This window comes from Solanum pennellii, chromosome 12 (genome assembly GCF_001406875.1).
Source record: "Solanum pennellii chromosome 12, SPENNV200".
NCBI classification, from domain to species: Eukaryota; Viridiplantae; Streptophyta; class Magnoliopsida; order Solanales; family Solanaceae; genus Solanum; species Solanum pennellii.
In genome coordinates, this window is record NC_028648.1 from 9,859,788 (window position 1) to 9,876,901 (window position 17,114).

Sequence of the window (17,114 nt, forward strand, 5' to 3'; positions counted from 1 at the left end):
AAGTTCAGAGAGTCGATCATGCTGCTCCGTCACATGTTCAGAGACTCAATTCCATGAAAGGGTCTGTGACGGTCCGTCGTGCCCACGACGGTTCGTCCTGCAGGTCCGTCGCCAAGTTCAGAGAGTCGATTTCAGTACCCAAATTTCAGAAGTCTAAGTCTTTTGGAACGAGACACCCTCGACGGCCCGTCGTGCCCATGACGGTCCGTCGTGGGTTCCGTCGACTCACACAGTTTTTCCAGAAATAAAATCTGCTGCTCAAAACGACTAAACAGGTCGTTACAGAGACTCAAAAGCATAGAAAATGTATGTAAATAATGAGTATCGAATCATTAATGAGGTCTACAATTAATAAAATTAATTTACATTATGTTTTATGCATTTGTTAACACAAAATATTTTGAATGATAGTCTTGTCATATATATCAAAAAGTAGATATAGGTACCACGAATTAAAAAATATTCAGAGAAAAAATTAAAGCATTCTTTGTCCAAACATCAAGTTGTATTGTATATCCGAAAAATTTTCGTAAAATAAAGGATCAACACATAGCTAAGAAACTGATGTTCCAAAAGAAGAAGTCTCAGATAGTTTCCTATCTATTAATCAATGTTTATACATAATATAAACCAGGTTTGAAAATTGTCATATGTAAGGCAAAAAAATAAGTACAAAGAATGAATCAAGAGTATAATTTATAATGTGAAATACTTTATAATTAAAAAATAAGTGTATGTAATTGAAATATTCAAGCATACATATCAGTCTATACACAACCACATAATAATCACCTTCCTGCCATTCACCGTATTTACTCAGATGATTCATAAGAAAATAAAGAAAGAAAGAAACACAATATGATGACAATTAAAAGAATACATGAATATTGAAAGCCTGAATACCTTATTTTTATTCACTTCTTGAAGATAAGGAATGATGAAGATATGAAACGGTTTGAACAACATGGTATAATCAGTGTCTTAAACTATTAACTGATTCTGCAGTTTGAGTCTCACTATAACTGGCTACTAAAAGTCGATTGTATTGCTATGTCTTGTACTAGGTGAAGTCGACTAGGATACGTTATAATTATAGTAGTAGTAGTCAACCACTACTCTTGTAAACTGTATGTGTGTATTATAGTAGAATTTTAAGTGTATCAAGCCTATGACTGTACAATTCACTCCTATATAAATAGCATGTACTCGAAAGTTTTTCATCATCAATATATTCTTAATTTCTCTTATTTTTTAACGTAAGACATGGTCCCAAAGCATATCAGTTCTTTCGCTCTCTAAGTATTGAATCGAAAATAAAAAATGACCATATGTTTCAAACTGCAGTGACCTCCTCTACCAATACTTTGTAAACCTCCTCACTTTCCACCACATTGTATCTTGTTCCATTAAACTTAAGCCAAGAAACTATCTCATATGGTGGACACAAATAATGATGATACTAACCTATCTCATCATAAAGAATGAACCAACTAAAGTAGTTGTTCCACTAAAAAGACTGTTGAGAAAGTAGTGGATATTAAGAAGGATGTAGAAGATAGTGGCAACATTGATGGCTGGGATGAGAAAGATCTGTTGCTAAGGATTTGGATCTCATGCAATTTGAAAAAATAAAGAATGTACATTATTGTGGGCTGCTCAACTACTTGGAAGAAACTCATCTTCAAGCAATAAAAAATAAGGAGTCTCATCTAAACATCAACCACAAAGTGTTAGTCGAGGAACATAAAATATTGACGACTGCATTAAAGAATTCAAAGGCATATCTGATGGTCTTGTATTCATTCACAAGCATGTGGATGACGATTTTAAATAATCAATTTTTCTAGACATTTAGGACTCAAGTACTTAAGATAGTCATGATAGGTAAGGCACTGTATCTCACTCTTATTAAATTTGTTAATTCTCTTAGAGGTTTTGATATGAGGGAAGATGAAGTAGAGGTGCCACAACAGAATCATAACATGACTTTTTCTACTTAAAGGGATAAGATAAAAGAAAACTACTCAGAAAAGATGAAGAACAACTTCAAATCCAGAGGAAGAAGCTTCAAGCCTGCTTGAGAAGGAATGGGTTTTTAGAACAACCAATATGGAATAGGTTCTTAGAACAATCAAAGTTTCTCAAACGAAAACAAGGAAAGGAACATAGTAATTCATGTAAATTTTTGGTAGGAATAATCATATTTCTCTTAATTGTTTTCACATGTGGGACAACTCTTATCAATCTGCAGATGAACTAGTACAAGATTGGTTGCTTTAAATATACGCCACATATGACAGTTTGTATGTAAACTCAAGAGAAAGTAGTCATATGGCATATAAATCTTGTATTTTATCTAAACTTAAACCCTACAATAGACTAGATAAAGTCATTGTTCGGAATATAATATATTTAGACATACCACATATTGGGAATACGAATAGATTATGCTTGAAATTACAAGAAGTCCTTGCAGTTCCTAAGATAACTAAAAATCTACTCGCAGTTAGTAAAATTTTTCTTTAGCGTTTGTAGATTATGACACATGGTATACTTGGTTTGTCCACTAAAAAGGAAATTTGAATTTTTTAAAATATCTGTAAAATTTCATAAAATGGTAGCAAAATAGATTTCTAAGGAAATTAAGATATTTCAATGTGATATATGTGGTAGGTTCATTAACATACATTTTATTAAGCCTTCAGATTATTATGGTATTGTAAGGAATATTTCATGTCCTAATAAACCTGCACAAAATAGAGTTTACAAAGAAAACATAGGCATATTGTTGATAATGGATTAACTATGTTATTTCATGCTAACATTCCTTTATTTCTACGGGTTGAAGCATTTCTCACAATAACCTTTCGCATTTATATACTCTTTAAGGACCCAACATACATTTTCTACTCTAGTGAGAGAACCAACGCCTACAACTAGGGGTCAGTCAGGCAAGGGTGGTACGAATTCTAGCAATTAACGGGTATATGAGGTCATTGTTATGCGTTTCTAGGAAGGCCATAGGTTGAGAGTTTTGATGTAGTTATTACAGATATCATCCAGTGTTCCATCAACATATATTTGTATTATTTCATCTGAGGTCTACATTCTCTTATGTGTAGATATGGTAGAGTTTCATATCATCTTGGATATAGATTGGATCTTTCTTTATCATGTTATTCTTGACTATTATGATAATATTGTGAACTAGCGATGCATGGTGTTTCAAGGTTTGAGTTTTGGAGTTTTGTGGGGCTGGCAAGCTACTACAGACGGATTGTTAAGAGTTCCTCTCATATCTCATCCCCATTGCCCAGATTGACACGATAGAGTATTAACTTTCAGTAGTTCGGTTAGTGTGAGAAATTCTTTCAAAATCTCAAGACTGTTGATTTCGAGTCCTATGTTGATTCTACCTAAAGATGGTGTGGACTCTATTATTTATTGGTGATGCGTCAGGAGATTATTCGTGTGGTATTTTAATTCAAAATATTAAGATGATTGCCTATGCTTAAGAAAGTTGAAGACCCACGAGAAGAACTATCTTATTCATGATTTAGAGTGTGCGGTCATGGTTTTTTTGCTTAAGTTAGGGTGTCACTATTTGTATGGGGTGAATTGTCAGGTCTTCATCGACCATTAATGTCTTCAGTACATCTTTAGTCAAATATATCTAAACTTGGGGCAACTTAGTTGGCCAGAAGTATTGAAGGACTACGACATGAATATCCTTTATCATCTGAGAAAGGCCAATATGTTGACCCATGTTTTGTGTCACGCCCCGAGCTACCCCAGAGACGCGGACACGGAACCTAGGACCACAAGTGATCCCAAGCTAACCCTGTTTGCATGATCATGAGCATACTAAATAAATAAACTGTTGCGGAAGCTAAATCATACATAAAATGAAAAGATGGGGAATACCCATATACTATAATTGAGATATTTTAAAACAATGAGTTTAATACAAAAGAAATATTAACTCAATTCCAAGCTTATCTAACTATGCCTGAAAACAGCCTCCAAACTAGACTAGAAATACTGGGACATGCCCCATCTAAATCTAGCAAAAACTGAAACTAAATGACTAAAGACTGAAATGAAACTCATGACTGTTGTCCTCGGAGAATGAGGACTCACCACTGAATCTTCTGAACTGGAGATCGGGAAATCAATCTATGCATAATCTGGATACAAAGAACCTGAACCTACATCACGAGAAGTTGTAGCGCACATATGCGTCAGTACTTGAAAGGTACTGAGCATGTAGGATAGAGTAAGCTGAAATAAAACATAACTGAACAAGCACAAAAACAAGTATAATAATCTGAACGTGATGTGCTGATTTCTGAGCTAACTGGATGCAATGACAATTTTATAACATGCTGAAACTGAATATACTAATAAATGGTCAATGCAGAGAGTCTGACTGAACTGTGGGAGCTACTAATAACCGATAATAAAACCACATGAGCTATTCCGATGTATACGCCCCATCGAGAGGATCCAATGTACCCTACCAAAGATAATAAGGCATGCTGGCGTGATCACTAAACTGATTGCCCACAGAGGGGACTTACAACCTATTCGTCTAGTAGTCCTGGGACTATTGGGTACGCTAAACCCTAGTATAACTCGATATTATGCTACTCCCAATGAATTCTGTAAATTAACTTATTATATTTGAATTTCTGTAAAATACAGGATAGCTCGAAGCTGAAAATTCAAACTGAGAATGCAACAATTAATCTGGTAATTATGCATTTAAAACTGAGCCATGTAAATCTGAAGTGTCTAAAATACATGACCTAGCATGTGTAATTCCAGAACCAAAGAAATAAAAACCTAGGGTTTTGAAATTCATGCGATAATCTGAGTAATAACATAATAATCTGATTTGGAACATATATTTAATAAATTCATGAAGTTAGACCAATGTTCTAGAAACCCTAGGTTTAATCATGATAAGAGAATCAAGAACTGACTGAAACTAAGGACCCAATGGATGAAAGGAACCCACTAGTGAAATCCCACCAACCTGGTGATGAAATCAATGGAAAAATACTTAAGTTTCGGGGCTGGAACTGCTGGAGCTTGTGGCATTCTTGAACTAGGGTTCTTGAGCTTTTTTCTCCTCTCTTGCTTCTAATTTTCTATGTTTTGATTTAATGATTTGACTTGGATATGATTTAATTGTGTTTTCAGGCTTAAACAGACTAAAATCTGATGATTTAGGGTTAAAATGACGTAACTTAGGGTCTAAAAAGAGTGGGAATGGTTAAAAAGACCCCTGGGAAGGTTGCTGTCGGGCCTCACGACGGCCAGGACTGACGGTCCGTTGTGCGCCCGACGCCCCGTCGTTTGGTCCGTCGTGAGGGCCTGTTCGACAGGCCTTTACTAAAATGGGCATAACTTTTTACTCGGAGGTCTAATTGTAGCAAGGTAGGTGGCTATGGAAATATAATTCAACTATCTATATGTGGGTAGGTCATGGGAGACCTACCACTAACCTTGCTAAAATCAGACCTCCAAGTAAAACGTTATGCTCATTTTATTAAAGACCTCTCGAACAGGCCCTCACGACGGACCCAACGACGAGGCGTCGGGCGCACGAAGGACCGTCAGTCCTGTCCGTCATGAGGCTAGACAACAACCTTCCCAAGGGTCTTTTTGACCTTTCCCACTCCATTTAAACCCTAAGTTACGTCGTTTTGACCCTAAATCATTAGATTTTAGTCTGTTTAAGCCTAGATAATTAAAACATATCCAAGTCAAATCATTAAATTAAAACTTAGAAAATTAGAAGCAAGAGAGGAGAAAAAAACTCAAAAACCCTAGTTCAAGAACGCCACAAGCTGCAGCAGTTCCAGCCCCCAAGCTTAAGTATTTTTCCGTGGATTTCATCACCAGGTATGTGGGATTTCACTAGTGGGTTCCTTTCACCCATTGGGTCCTTAGGTTCAGTCAGTTCTTGATTCTATTATCAAGATTAAACCTACAGTTTCTAGAACATTGATATAACTTCATGAATTTAATAAATATATGTTCCAAATCAGATTATAATGTTATTACTCAGATTATCGCATGAATTTCAGAACCATAGCTTATTATTTCATTAGTTCTTGAATTACACATGCTAGGTCATATATTTCAGACACTTCAGATATACATGCCTCAGTTATAAATGCAGAATTACCAGATTAATTGTTGCATTCTCAGTTTGCATGTTCAGTTTTGACCTATCCAGTATTTACAGAAATTCAGATATAATAAGTTAATTTATAGAATTCATTGGGAGTCGCATAATACCGAGTTTTACTAAGGTTTAGCGTACCCAATAGTCCCATAGCCGAGTAGGTTGTAAGTCCCCTCTGTGGGCAATCAGTTTTGTGATCACGCCAGCATGCCTTTATACCTTTGGTACGGTATATTGGGTCCTCTCGATGGGGCGTATACATCGGACTTCACATTTAGCTCATGTGGTTTTATTATCGGTTATTAAAAGCTCCCACAGTTCAGTCAGACTCTCTGCATTGACCATTTATCAGTATATTCAGTATTCAGTTTCAGCATGTTATAAATTGGTCATTGCATCCAGTTAGCTCAGAAACCAGCACATCACGTTCAGATTATTATACTTGTTTTTGTGCTTGTTCAATTATGTTTTATTTCAGCTTACTCTATCCTACATGCTCAGTACCTTTCAAATATTGACGCATACGTGCGCTACATCTTCTCATGATGTAGGTTCAGGTTCTCAGCATCCAGATCACGCATATATCGTTTTCCCGATCTCTAGTTCAGTAGATTTAGTGGTGAGTCCTCATTCTCCGAGAAAAACTGTCACGAGTTTTATTTCAGTCTTTAGTCATTTAGTTTTAGTTTTTGCTAGATTTAGCTGGGGCTTGTCCCAGTATTTCTATTCTAGTTTAGAGGCTATTTTCAGACATAGTTAGATTTAACTTAGTATTGAGTTAATATTTTTTTGTATTAAACTCATTGTTTTCAAATATCTCAGTTATAGAATATGGGTATTCCCCATCTTTTCATTTTAAGTATGATTTAGCTTCCGCAACATTTTATTATCTTTAGTATGCTTATGATCATGCCAGCAGGGTTAGCTTAGGATCACTTGTGGTCCTAGGTTCCGTGTCCGCATCTCAGGGGTAGCTCGGGGCGTGACAAAACTTGGTATCAGAACACTAGGTTCAAGAGTCCTAAGATGTCTGAAAAAGCCGCACTAAGTAGAGTCTTTTTCATCGGTGTGAAGTGCACCACATCTAATGTTATGGAGGCTATAAAGTGTTTTAGGAAAAACTCCACTTTCTTGTTACTCTTATCATGCGTAAGGTATGATCTTATTCTATTCTAACTTGAAGTTCTACGTCTCATATCATGCCTCCTCGTAGAGATAACGCTAGGAATGCGAATGCCAGGAATGCAAGCGCAGCTCCTCCAATCCCATCTCAAGAAGTCTCCAATGCTGATTTAGGAATTCTATACAGATGTTGGCTCAGAGTATGACCCACCAGAACAATCGGGTTCATGATCCTATGAATGAAAATAGTGGATCAGCAGCAGCAAGGGTCCGTGACTTTGTTAGGATGAATCGGCCTGAGTTCTCAGGATTGCAGACTAGTGAAGATCTTTAGAATTTCTTGGACGAAATCAAGAAGATCTTTGAGGTGATGCAGGTTACCGGGAATTATCGGGTTGAGTTGGAAGCATACCAGTTGAAAGACATGGCTCATATCTGGTACACACAATAGAAGGAGAATAGGGGTGCAAATGCAGCTCCTATTACTTGGGAGTGCTTCAATGAGACTTTTCTCGACATGTTTTTCCCAATAGAGTTGAGAGAAGCAAAGGCCCAACAATTCATGAACATGAGTCAGGGAAACATGACAGTTCAAGAGTATGGGATGAAGTTTAACCAACTCTCCAGGTATGCTCCTCATATGGTTGCTGACTCCAGGGCTTAGATGAATAAGTTCTTCTATGGAGTATCAGATTTCGTTAAGACAGAGTGCTGAAATGCTATGTTGCTGGGAGATATGAACATCTCTAGGCTTATGACTCGTGCTCACCAGGTAGAGGGTGATAAGCTTAGGTAATAGGCTAAGGAAAACAAGAAGGTTAGGACTGGGAACTATGACTATTCTCAACACAAATCGGGTGGTGGAAATCACTCACAGGGTCAGCAGATGTTTTCAGCTCCATCCCCTTCATCAGCTAGTGTTCCATTCTCCAAGAATAGGTATGACCATAAGCGCAGAGCACCAGGTTGTAAGTCTCAAGGAAGTGTTTCAGGCACTAACACTCACCCCACTTGCCCTAAGTGTGGTAAGAACCATCCAGGCGTGTATCTTGCAGGAAAGAAGGATGTTTTGGATGTGGTCAGTCTGGTCACCGGTTGAGGGACTATCCTTCTAGACAGGTTCAAGGATGTGGTAATGGTAGAGCTCAGTCTATAAATTCAACAGCATCAGCAAGTCGCGCAACTCAGCAGGGTAACTCATTTGGTACAAGTGGCGGTCAGCGCAAGAACAGACTTTATGCTCTTCAGGCTCACCAGGATCAGGAAGGTTCTCCTGATGTAGTCATTGGTACGTTACGAGTCTTTGACCTTGATGTTTATGCATTGTTAGATCCAGGGGATATTCTTTCTTTTGTAGCTCCTTATATAGCAGTCCAATTCGGTGTCAGTCCAGAAACTATCTCAGAACCCTTCAATGTCTCTACTCCAGTCGGTGACCCAGTTATAGCTAGACGGGTATACAGAAATTGCCCTGTCATAGTCTCTCAGAAAGTCACCTCAGCAGATATCGAAGAGTTAAAGACTTCGATGTCATTCTAGGCATGGATTGGTTACACTCAAGTTATGCCTCAATCGATTGTTAAACTAGGATTGTTCGTTTTCAGTTTCCAGACGAACCAATCTTAGAATGAAAGGGTAGTAGCCTAGCGCCTATGGGTCGATTTATTTCTTACCTTAAGGCTAGAAAGATGATATCTAAGGGTTATCTTTATCCTCTAGTTCGGCTTAAGGATTCTAGCCTTGAAACCCCACCTCTTCAGTCTGTTCCAGTAGTCTGTGAATTTCCAGAAGTATTTACAAAAGATATTCCCAGAGTTCCTCCCGAAAGGGAAATCGACTTTGGAATTGATGTCCTTCCAAATACCCAGCCTATTTCTATTTCTCCTAACAGAATGGCTCCAGCAGAGCTTAAGGAATTGAAAGAGCAGTTGAAAGACCTTCTAGATAAGGGTTTCATTAGACCTAGTATTTCACCATGGGGTGCACCAATATTTTTCGTAAAGAAGAAAGATCGTTCTCTCATAATGTGCATTGACTATAGATAGTTGAACAAAGGTCACAATAATGAATAAATATCCCATCCCCAGGATTGATGACATTTTTGACCAACTTCAGGGTGCTAGTCATTTCTCAAAGATAGACCTCAGATCGGGTTATCATCAGCTCAGAGTCAGAGATAGTGACATTCCGAAAACAGCCTTCAGAACTCGGTATGGTCATTATGAATTTGTAGTTATGTCGTTTGGACTAACCAATGAACCTGCAACTTTCATGGATTTGATGAACAGATTGTTAAAACAGTACTTAGACTTGTTCGTTATCGTCTTCATTGATGATATCCTCATTTACTGTAGGAGTGAGGAAGAACATGCAAGTCATTTTACAGTTGTTCTGCAGACTCTCAAAGATCGCTAGTTATACACTAAGTTTAGTAAATGTGAGTTTTTGTTGCAATCCATTGCTTTCCTTGATCACATTGTATCTAGCGAAGGGATCCGCATAGATTCACAAAAGATAGAAGCAGTGAAACAATGGCCCAGACCTACCTCTGCTATAGATATCAGAAGTTTCTTAGGTCTAGCGGGTTATTACAGAAGGTTCGTGGAATGATTTTCATCCATAGCCTCACCATTGACTATTGACTCAGAAGATGGTCAAGTTCTAATGATCAGATGATTGTGAGAATAGTTTCGCAAAATTGAAAACTAGATTGACTACAGCTCTACTCTTAACTCTACCAGAGGTTTCAGATAGTTATGTGATATATTAAGATGAATCCAGAGTTGGGCTTGGTTGTGTGTTGATGCAAAGAGATAAGGTTATATCTTATGCCTCTAGAAAGTTTAAGGTGCATGAGAAGAACTGTCCAACTCATGACCTCGATCTTGCAGTAGTGGTGTTTGCACTCAAGATATGGAGACAGTACTTGTATGGTGTTCATGTAGATGTGTTCACCGATCATAAGAGCCTTTAGTATCTGTTCACCCAAAAAGAGTTGAATCTTCGCCAAAGGAGATGGCTTGAGTTCCTTAAGGATTATTATATGAGTGTGCATTATAATCCTAGAAAGGCGAATGTAGTGGCCGATGCTCTTAGTAGATTATCTATGGTTAGTGTAGCCCATGTTGCTGAAAAAAAGATAGGAGCTAGTGAAGGATGTTCACAGGCTTGCTCGCTTGGGAGTTCGCCTTATGAGCATATCAGACAGGGGTTTAACAGTTCAGAATGGGGAAGAATTGTCTTTGGTAGTGGAGGTTAAGGAAAAGCAAGAGAGTGATCCGATCTTGCTTGAACTAAAGGGTGTGGTCAACAATCATAAAGTGGAGGTTTTCTCCCAAGGGGAGATGGTGTACTTCGCTACCAATGTAGATTGTGTGTTCCTGATGTGGGAGAGTTGAGGCAACATATTCTTGCAGAAGCTCATAACTCCAGGTGTTCTATTCATCCAGGTGCCACTATAATGTATTGCGATCTGTGGGAAGTCTATTGGTGGAATGGCATGAAGAGGGATATAGAAGACTTTGTGATTAAGTGCCCCAATTGCCAGCAAGTCAAGGTAGAACATTAGAAACTAGGAAATATGACTCAAGAGATCGATATTCCTACTTGGAAGTGGGACGTGATCAATATGAATTTCATCACAGGGTTATCTGGTACTCGCAGATATCATCACTCAATTTGGGTGATAGTTGATAGGATGACTAAGTCTCTCTCTTTTTGGCGGTCAAGACTACATATTCGACAGAGGACTATGCCAAGATTTACCTTACTAAAATTGTGAGGTTGCATGGGGTTCATTTGTCTATCATCTCAGATAGAGGTCCTAAATTTACCTCTGATTTCTGGAAGTCATTTCAAAAAGGTCTTGGTACTTAAGTTAACCTTAGTACATCATTTCATCCACAGATGGTTGGGCAGGCAGAGCGTACCATTCAAACCTTAGAGGATATGTTGAGAGATTTTGTGATCGATTTCAAAGGTAGTTGGGATGATCACCTTCCTCTTATTGAGTTTGCCTATAATAATAACTACCATTCCAGCATTCAGATGGCCCCTTGTGAGGCTTTATATGGGAGTAGATGTAGATCTCCTGTTGGTTGGTTTTAAGTAGCTGAAGCAGCTTTGATAGGGCCAGATTTAGTCTTTATGCTATGGAGAAAGTGCAACTCATTAGAGATAGACATAAGATAGCCCAAAGTCTTCAGAAATCTTACGCAGATGTAAGGAGAAGGGAACTAGATTTCCAAGTTGATGATTGGGTTTTTCTGAAAGTCTCACCTATGAAAGAGGTTATGAGATATGGAAAGAAAGGGAAGCTCAGTCCTAGATATGTAGGCCCTTACAAGATGTTGAAAAGGATTTGCAAGGTGGCATATGAGTTAGAGTTGCCAGCAAAATTAGCAACAGTGCATCCGGTCTTCCACATCTCACTCTTGAAGAAGTGCGTGGGTGACCCAGCCTCTATAGGACCATTAGAGAGTGCGGCGGCGAAAGATAGTCTTTCTTATAAGGATGTACCAGTTGAGATTCTTGACTGTCAGTTCAGAAGGTTGAGAAACAAAGAAGTCGGTTCAGTCAAGGTAGTCAGTCCGTAGAGGGAGCTACTTGGGAAGCAGAAGCAGCCATGAAAGCCAAGTATCCTTACTTTTTTGCTTCTGATTCCACTCAATCTTGAGGTAATAGTCCCACATAAGTTTTACAGTCATTCATGCGTAAATACAGTTTTAGAATCATGTTCCCTCAGTTTGTACTTTCATTTTTAGCGTAATTGCATGTACTCGGAACTCAGTTCTCAGTGTTTAGTAGTGGGGTTTGCATCCCTCTCCCTCTATTTTATCTATTTTAGTCTTCATTTGAGGACGAATGTTCCCAAAGGGGAGAAAATGTAACACCCCATAGCCAAAACAGACCATAAATTAGTTTTTTTACGAAAATCTGCAGGTTTCTACTAACGGTGGCATCGACGGACCATAGACTGAACCACGGTCCATCCTGCACAACAATCGATGGGATCAGAAACTCCAAAAATTTCAGCCTAGAAAAATTTGTTAAGTCTTGGACGACGGACGGACTTACGGTTCGTAGGTCAAACGACGCTCCCTAGTCCGTGACTGTTGATCAAGACTCCCTTCAACCACTCTCTGACAAGAGCTATGGATGACCAACATGGTTCGTAGGTGGACCTACGGTCCATAGGTGGAAAATTTACAGCCAGTTAAAGGGAAATGCAATTGGGTCAACTTAAAATGATCATAACTCTTAGCACAAAATGGATTAGGTCACAAATATATAATTGAATTATCTTTCCATAGCCGCCACCGACTTTGCTAAAATCAGACCTCCGAGTAAAAAGTTATGCCCATATATTTCGGCCTATCGAACAAGCCCTCACGACGGACCCAACGACGGGGCATTGGGCGCACGACGGACCGTCAGTCCTGGCCGTCGTGAGGCCCAACAGCAACCTTCCCAGGGTTCTTTTTCACCTTTCCCACTCCGTTTAAACCCTATGTTACGTCATTTTGACCCTAAATCATCAGATTTTAGTGATTTTAAGCCTAGAAACATAATTAAAACATATCCAAGTCAAATCATTAAATCAAAACATAGAAAATTAGAAGCAAGAGAGGAGAAAAAAGCTCAAGAACCCTAGTTCAAGAACGCCACAAGCTCTAGCAGTTCAAGCCCTGAAACTTAAGTATTTTTTCGTGGACTTCATCACCAGGTATGTGGGATTTCACTAGTGGCTTCCTTTCACCCATTGGGTCCTTAGTTTCAGTCAGTTCTTTATTCTCTTATTATGATTAAACCTAGGATTTCTAGAACTTTTACGTAACTTTAGGAATTTATTAAATATATGTTCCAAATCAGATTATAATGTTATTACTCAGATTATCGCATGAATTTAAGAACCCTAGCTTTGTATTTCATTTGTTCTTGAATTACACATGCTAGGTCATATATTTCAGACACTTCAGATATACATGCCTCAGTAATAAATGCATAATTACCAGATTAATTGTTGCATTCTCAGTTTGCATGTTCAGTTTTGAGCTATCCAGTATTTACAGAAATTCAGATATAATCAGTTAACTTACAGAATTCATTGGGAGTAGCATAATACCGAGTTGGACTAGGGTTTAGCATATCCAATAGTCCCAGAACTACTAGCCAAGTAAGTTGTAAGTCCCCTCTATGGGCAATAAGTTTAGTGATCACGCCAGCATGCCTTTATACCTTTGGCAGGGTATATTGAGTCCTCTCGATGGGGCGTATACATCGGACTCCACATTTAGATCATGTAGTTTTATTATAGGTTATTAGTAGCTCCCACAGTTTAGTAAGACTCTCTGCATTAACAATTTATCAGTATATTCAGTATTCAGTTTTAGCATTTTATAAATTGGTTATTCCATCCAGTTAGCTCAGATATCAGCACATCACGTTCAGATTATTATACTTGTTTTTGTTCTTGTTCAGTTATGTTTTATTTCAGCTTTACTATTATTCTTTTTGCTGCTTTCATGTGCATTTCACTTTCACAATTCAGAAATATAGACAAGATACTTACTGCTTTCAGAATGTCGGGTCTCATGACAGTGAGATACACGAGACATCCCACCATACTTCTATAACTTGCCTCGTCAACCTTGTCACTACTATCATCTTTAATCAAATTTTCTTTTTGATACATTGAAGTGTTCATAGGTTTGCAATCTTCCATATTGAACTTCTTCATTGTGGATTTTACATATTTATATTCCAAGAAAGTATGACATTTCCCCCAAGTCTTTCAATTCGAAAATTTTGTTCATCTCAACCTTGAATTCATGTATCATTTCAAGGTTGTTTATTGTTACAAGAATAGCATAAACATAAAGTGGTATAACCACAATACCAGAATATCTTTTTTATTAAATAGAGTTGATTCGCGTAGGCTTTTCTTAAAATCTAAGCCTTACAAGTGATTATCAATTCAACTGTTCCAAGCCCTTGGATCTTGTTTTAAACAATAAAGGGCTTTCTTCAATATATACACTTTGTCGTCAATATTCCAGTACATAAAAACCTTGAGGTTGCTTCACATGACTTTCATCCCGTAGAAAACCATTTGAAAAGCTGACTTGACATCTAATTGGAAGATTTTCCATCCTTTTTGAGCAGCAATAACTAGTAACCGCCTTACAGTATCAAGCCTAGCAACTAGAGTAAAGTTTTCTGAATAATCAACTTCAAATATTTATGAGTGACATTTCACAACAAGTCTTTCATTGAGCTTGATAACAAATCCATAAACATTCAGTTTAGTGCGATAAATCCACTTCACACCAATGATCTTCGTATGTTGTGATTCTTCCACAAGCTGCCATGTCTTGCTCTTCTCAATCATTGCAAACTCCTCCTACATTGTAGCTTTCTAATTAGTATATGAAATTGCTTCTTCAAATCCAGAAGGCTCTAAATAGCCACATTGCATCTCTGGTTATGTTAAAGAGCGACCTTGTTCCTCTCACAAGTTGATCATCAATGTTCTCATTTGAATCTAGTAGATTTCTTGTGATATTCTTATGGTGACATCTTCCCTATCCCATTTCTCATTCTACATATAAAAAATACATGTATGCTTACCATAATTTTTGTAGTATGAGGCTGTAAAATTCTTTAAGCTTTAGAGATTGTACTATGATCAATAGAGACTCCATATTCAGCGTTCTTATCTACTTGACCCTCTTAACCCATAGAATATGAGATATACACAAACAAACAATGATTATTATGTTTTGTAAGGACGGCTTATACCCGTACCATGCGTCAAAAGGTGTCTTGTCCTTCACGCCTTTCGTTGGCAACATGTTCAACAACAAAAGAAGTCTTGTTAGCTACTTTTTACCATAGCTTTTCTGGTACGCCCTTATCATATAATATGCATCTCGACATGTCCATTATCGATAAGTTCTTCCTTTCACTAACACCATTTTGTTGTGGAGTATATGTAACCGTGAGTTGATTCTAAATTCCTGAATTTTCACCAAACTTTTCAAATCAATCATATGTGTGCTCTGTACCATTCTCTGATCTAACTTTGAATCTAGCAACCACTTTAATTTTCTACCAAAGCTTTAAATATCGAGAACACTTCAGTTACTTCAGATTTGAACTTGAGAAAATAAATCCAACACAATCATTTCATATCATTAATGAATGCTATAAAATATTTATTTCCATTAAGAGAGCAGTCCTATGTGGTCCACAAATATCAATATGGACTAATTGAAGCTTTACTGATGCTCTAATGTCTGCCTTGGAAGAAGGCATCCTACTTTACATTCCCAATTGACATGTGCTGCAAGCTGCGAGTTCATCCTCCTTAAGTGGTAGTCCTCGAATGATATCTTTCTTCAGCATGTAGAAGAGTGTCCTATGATGGAAATGTCCTAGTCTCTTGTTCCATATATTTGTTGTCATCTCTTGGTTCGGTAGTCCTTGAATGATATCTTTCTTCAGCATGCAGAGGAAAGAGTTTTTCCTTTGATTCAATGGAGGAAAAATTAGTTGCATATCCGAGCCAAGAGATGACAACTAATAGATGGAACAAGAGACTCAGACATTTTTATCATAGGTCACTCTTGTGCATGCTAAAGAAATATATGGTTTGAGGACTACAACTTATGGTGGATGAACACACAACTTCCAGCACATGTCAATTGGGAAAGCAAAGTAGGATGCCTTTTGCAAAGGCAACCTAGAGAGCATCAGTGAAGCTTCAATTAAAACATACTGATTTTTGTTTTGTTGACCACATATGACTGCTCTCTTAACGGAAGTAAATATTTTATAGCATTCATTGATGATATGACACAATTGTGTTGGATATATTTTCTAAAGTTCAAACCTGAAGTACCTGAATTGTCCTCGAAATTCGAAGCTTTGGTAGAAAATCAAAGTGGTTGTAGTATTAAAATGCTTAGATCAGGTAATGGTACCATCGATTTTGAAAAAATTTGTGAAAATATAGGAATTAAGAATCAAATCACTTTTCCATATACTTCACAGCGAAATGGTTTCAGTGAATTGAAGAAGAGATCGATAATGGAGATGTTGAGAGGCTTATTATATGAGAAGGGCACGAGTTTCCATAATGAACAGGTTTCCTAAAAAAGCCGTAAAGGAAAAGACACCTTTTGAGGAATGGCACGGGTATATGCAGTTCTTACAAAACATAATAATCTTTGGTTATTTGTGTTTCTCTCATATTCCATGGGTTAATAGGGACAAGGTAGATAAGAAAGTTGTATTTGGAGTCTTTGTTGTTTCTAGTACAATCTCCAAAGCTTACACAATTTTTCAGTCTCAAACAGAAAAAATTATTGTAAGCAGAGATGTATTTTTTATGGAGAATGCGCAATGGAGCTGGGAAGAATTTAACCAGAAGCACAAGAAATCTACTAGATTCAGATGATAATATTGATGATCAACCCGTGAGAAGGACAAGGCGCTCTCTGACACATACCAGAGATGCAATGTGGCCATTTTAGAGCCTTCTGGATTTGAAGAAGAAATTTCATATCCCAAATGGAAAGCTGCAATGGAGGAGGAGCTTGCAATGATTGAGAAGAGCGAGACATTGAAGCTTGTTGAAAACCCACAACATAGGAAGATCATTGGTGTGGAGTGGGTTTATAGCACGAAATTGAATTCTGATGGATCTGTTAAAAAGCTCAAGGAAGGACTTGTTGTGAAAGGTCACTCACAAATTTTTGGAGTTGCTTATTCAGAAACCTTTGCTACAGTTTCT